At 44.1% G+C, this 5,269-nt stretch overlaps 1 pseudogene; it reads left to right on the top strand.

The window, feature by feature from the left end:
• Positions 1–2,396: 2,396 nt before the first annotated feature.
• LOC118001164 lies at positions 2,397–4,857 on the top strand (annotated as a pseudogene).
• Positions 4,858–5,269: the final 412 nt, after the last annotated feature.

The following is a 5,269-nucleotide window of genomic DNA, read 5'->3' as shown; positions in this document are numbered from 1 at the left end:
GAAGATAAGGGGAACAGAAGAACTGTCTATCTGACTATATCTATATTCTCAGTGAAACTGGAGAGCAGACAGGTAGAGGCTGGGGATGAGGTCATTAGGGTAGACATATTAAGAGGGTGAAGAATAGTTTTTCTAAAAGTTGGAAGGGAATTTATAGAGGAAATTCACAGAAATAAATGTCTAACTAACCTAAGCCAATTTGGTTAAACACAAATAGGTTAATTTTAGTAGGTAACAGTGAACACCAGGAATTGAGAGTAGATGAGTTTACTACTTCCATACAACCTTATTACCAGGTTTTAGTAAAAAATCAGACAAAAATTGTTCATACATATAGACCATAATTAAATTAACATTTATTAATAAGCAGACCTTCAGGGTGCCTAGGTGGCTCAGTTGGTTGGGTGTCTGCCTTCTGCTCAGGTCATGATCCCATGGTCCTGGGATTGAGCCCTGCATCGAACCCCCTGCTCAGCAAGGAGTCTGCTTCTGCCTCCCCCTGGCTCATGCTTTCTCCCTCTCTCTCTCTGTCAAAGAAATAAATATAATATTAAATAATAATAATAATAAACAACCTTCAAATAGGTCATATAGCCTGTTCTGTAAGCCCAGTGAAATCTCTTGGGGACAGATGTGAGAACATTCTAAAGGCAGAATTCAGTGAGCCTTATGGTGATTAGCAGTCAACCAGAACCCTCCAAACCGATGACTGGACACTGAACTGTCGAGGATCAAGCTTCCAACTTCTTTCTAACAATGAAGGATGACTTACTAGACTCATGGCAAGGCAGGGAGTGTTTCTAGAATATTTCAGTCAATTCACAGACTTCAGCTATCACTAATATCACTAATGAATGCCTATTTCCAACATCCATTATCTAATTAACAAGCCACTAATTTCACCAATGAATACCCATCTCTATCCTTCATTATGCTAATATTTTAAAATCTGGTGTTAATTGGAATTAGATTATTGAAGATTATAATAGCTATCCTTGGATTCTACCCTCTTTTATTAAATGTTGGTTATCCCCTCCCTTCTCCTAGAGTATACATTACAACCAGGCAATTGGTCAGACCTAAAGAATAGCTCAGAGTCACACAGGCACACATGCACACACACACACACATGCACATGTGCAGACATGTGTGCCTATGTCAAAATATTTTAAAGTAAGTAAGTAAGATGCAGACATTATCTTACCTAAAGTAAGATAGAGACATTGTTGAATTCTCATTTGAGTTTTGAAATCACAAGCTTCACTCAATATTTTTAATGGCAGTTACTAGGTATGGACTAAATCATTGATTAACCATGAGACATTAAGAACTTCCTTAGCCTGGGGGCACCTGGGTGGCTCAGTCAGTTAAGCATCTGGCTTCAGCTCTGGTCGTGATCCCAGGGTCCTGGGATGGATGGAGCCCTACATCAGGCTCCCTGCTCAGCGGGGAGTCTGCTTCTCCCTCTCCCTCTGCCCTTCCCCATCCCTTTCCCCTCCCCCACTCATGCTCTCTCTCTCTCTCAAATAAATAAATAAAATCTTAAAAAAAAACAAAAACAAAAACTTCCTTAGCCTGTAGCCTGCGTAAGCTTTAGTTTCCTCATGTACAAAAATAAAAATACTTACCTAATGTAGATAATATGTGAATAAATTAAAGTCATCAATATTTTTTATTATGGTTAGAGTATATTGACTAACATCTTTTGAAAGGTGCTTAACTGATACCCTCATTTCATTGTCTCTGTGTACACTGTATCACTTTTAAATGGCAAGCCCCTCCAGGGCAAATGTCTGTGTTTCATGCTCTAAAACGCTTTTGAGTCCTACAAAAATGAGGCAATTTTGGAAACTTCCTTTAAGGATAAGTGCTTATTAGACAGACAAAGCATCTGCTCATGGGTATCTTGTGCTAGTCTCTCTCTGTCTCCCTCTCTCTCTGTATTTCTCCACCCCCAGAACTCTGCTACAGATGCACATCTCACCCATGCCTCCTGCTCTGCCTAATAAACAGTTCTTTAGGAAAAAAAGGTACTTTGGCCCAGCTAGCTTGTCAAACTCATTCCCTCTCATCTTTCACTGCTACACTACATAAAGAGAAGTCTCACTCACTGTCTCTTTTCTACTACCCAATTACTCTGTAATGCACTGCAAGCCAACTCCCTTCTCCACTACACTACTGAAAATGCTCTCCCAAAGGTCATGGATTCCTCCCTATTATAGATCCAACAGTGTTTCCTCAGTGCTCATCTTCTTCATTCTCTTTGCAGCCCTTGACCCCGCTGACTATTCACTTTCTTGCTGTGTGTCCCAGTATTCAGGCAGTGAGCACTGGAGAAATTCAGACCTCAAAGATCTTTCAATACTGTCATTTAAACTGAGTTTAGTATCTATAAAATTCAAGTCCCTGATGAAAGTCCCTGTGCTCTTACATTGTGCAACATTTATCATGACCTTATATAGAAGGGAATATACATGACTTGATGATACCAAACTTACCTCGTTGATTCTCTTAGTAGATGTGGCTAATAATTATTTTGAAAATGCTGTATATTAAAATGCACGCAGGTCCCTTTCTAGAGAGGCAGCCAAGGGGGACCGATGAAGCTGGAGGGTGGTGTTGCTACTTCCCGGTGGCCACAGGTAGGGAACATTACATAAATGTCCAGGATACCTCTCATGAGCGTGAGGTCGGGCAAAGGCACCTGCTACAACTGCTTGGGGGAGCCTATGAAGCCATCCACCCCAGATCTCACCATAGGGACCAGGATGGAAAAGACTTTGGGGCCTGCCTTTTCAGCTGTCACTACCATTGCAAAAGCCAGTAGGACCAGCATGCACAAACAGCACCACAGGGTGCCCCCCTCCTCCAGCACCCTCATCTACTTCCCTCGGGATGAGGAAGTAGGCATGTCCCCATTATCACCCTGCACTCCGAATCTAAGCTCTACTGTGCTGTCTCTGGCAGCTGCCTGCCCTCTGAGTCCAGCCTGTGTCTGCACTCTACATTCTTGCTGCCAGAGTATAGGGAGGGGCTGGAGCCTCTAGGGTTTGCTGAGCAGCCCTCAGTGAAGCTGTTGCCAGCTCCGCTACAGTATTTTCAAGGACCCTGTGATCAGCACGTGGAGGCCCATGTTTTATTGAAGATGCATCTTAAAGTCAGAGAAGTGTCCCATGAACACACCAAGCTGACGGTGGTAGTGAACAAAATCGCAGTGGAGTGTAAATCCGGGAACTCTTCATTCACTGCAGGCACGGCTGTCCAGTGGTGGCTGGCAGGAAGCCCATCATCTTTGAGGTAGATGCCCTGTGGGGGCCCCTTCACCATCAAGCTCAGTGCCTCAGACCCCAAGGGCTGCTGTGACTGCAGGCTCCAACCACCCTAGCAGCCAGCCCCTCCTCAAGATGAACCTGGAGGACCCCTCAAGGAGTACAAGCACATCAAGTATCCCCACTTTAAGGTGCTTGTTCATGGGAAACCAGGATATGTTTGAGATGGACCTGAAGGAGTTCCTGCATCAAAAGGCTGACAGCTTCCAGAAAATACATGTGGTGCTGACCCAGAAAGACCAGGAGATTGTTTTCTGCACCTCATGCTTGGCAAGCTCTCAGAGAAGACTGACCAGCTGGAGAAGAGCCTAAGCTCAAGTTTGATGTTCTAGATTAAAACCAGGGAGCTCAGAGAGGACCTTATGGAGTTCTGGAGGGATGTGTCCATGTTGAAAGACAAGATGTCCTACATCAATACATGCTGAACACGGGCATCCTAGGATCCTGTGACTTTCAGCAGATCTTCAAGTGCAAAGGAAACTGCATGGGCCAAAGGGCCCTGTCTGGTGTCTCTGCATCTACTCCATGGGTGACATGTGGGACACTTGTATTACCTGTAAGTGTCAGAAGATGCTGGAGAGGATCATGACAGCATTGTGCTGATGCTCTGCCTTCAGGGGCACAAGCTTGACAGTAGCTCCGAAGACTGTACATCATGTGGACTATCCAGAACCTGCAGAGGGTGAACAGACAGGCCCAGACAATTGGTATACACACTGGTCTCCTCATACAGCATGCTCTTTAACAGCTCCCTGAAGGACATCCAGGTCTGGGACATCATGGGCACTGAGCTGAAGTTAAAGAAGGAGCTTGTGGGCCTCAACCACTGGGTGCAGGCCCTGGTGAGAGCTACATGCACAGTGGCTCCTAACCAAATAATCAAGATCTGGGACATCTGAACCCTCAACTGCACCCACGTCTGTAGACATCACCAGCAGCATCTACTATATTGGCACAATGAATGGCCACATAGTGACTGGCACCTAGGAGAACCTCATTCACACATGAGACATCAAGTCTAAGTAACAGGTGTGGGTCTTAACAGGCCACATTGGCACTATGTATGCCTTGACAGTCATTCAATGCCAGACCAGACCAAAGTCTCCAGCATATCCTATACTCGGTGTGGGTATGGAATTCCGTGCCCTTTCTCCATACTTCACCCCATGCATCTCTTGCATCTGTCTGTTCCTGAGTTATACACTTTCATAATAAACAGGTAAACTAGTAAATAAAATGTTTCTGTGAGTTCTGTGAGCCACTCTAAGTAATTAGTTAAACCCAGGGAGGGTTGTTGGAACTTTCAATCTATAGCCAATCAGTCAGAAGCCCAGAAGACAACCTGGACTTGCAGTTGGCTTTTGAATTGAGGAGGGTGTGGGTGGTCTTGTAGGACTGAGCCCTTAACCTCTGGGACCTGAGACTATATCCAGGTAGATAGTGTTAGAATTGAATTGAATTGCAGGGCACTGAGCAGGTGGTGTCCCAGAATTGCTTGTTGGTATGAAGGAGACCCCCCCCCACAACACACACACACACTCACACTGGAACTGGTGACCAAGACCCACTAGTTGTTGATTTGTCTGAAGAGTATTAGTTACTTTCTTAGCATCTGTTTTTCCTATAAAAGAAAGCAATAAAGAGCAATAAAGAGAACATAGGCTTTGGAGTTAGAAAGATTTAGATTGAAAACCCTGCTTCACCTTTACTAGTTGCATAGCTGGGAAGCATATTTACCAACTCTGAGCCTCAATTTCCTGATCTGTAAAACAGAAATAAAAATCGTACTTCCTGGAGGTGATGGGAAGATGCCATCTATGCATATAAGGTACCTAACTGAGAGTCTGGGACTTAACTAGGAATGCAAATACATGATAGATGATAGATAGATAGATAGATAGATAGATAGATAGATAGATAGATAGATAGATAGATAGATA

Source organism: Mirounga leonina, unplaced genomic scaffold (assembly GCF_011800145.1).
Source record: "Mirounga leonina isolate KUSES-001 unplaced genomic scaffold, KU_Mleo_1.0 Mir_53, whole genome shotgun sequence".
Taxonomy (NCBI): Eukaryota; Metazoa; Chordata; class Mammalia; order Carnivora; family Phocidae; genus Mirounga; species Mirounga leonina.
The sequence above is the reverse complement of the archived record's forward strand: the minus strand, read 5'-3'. Positions and strand labels throughout refer to the sequence as shown.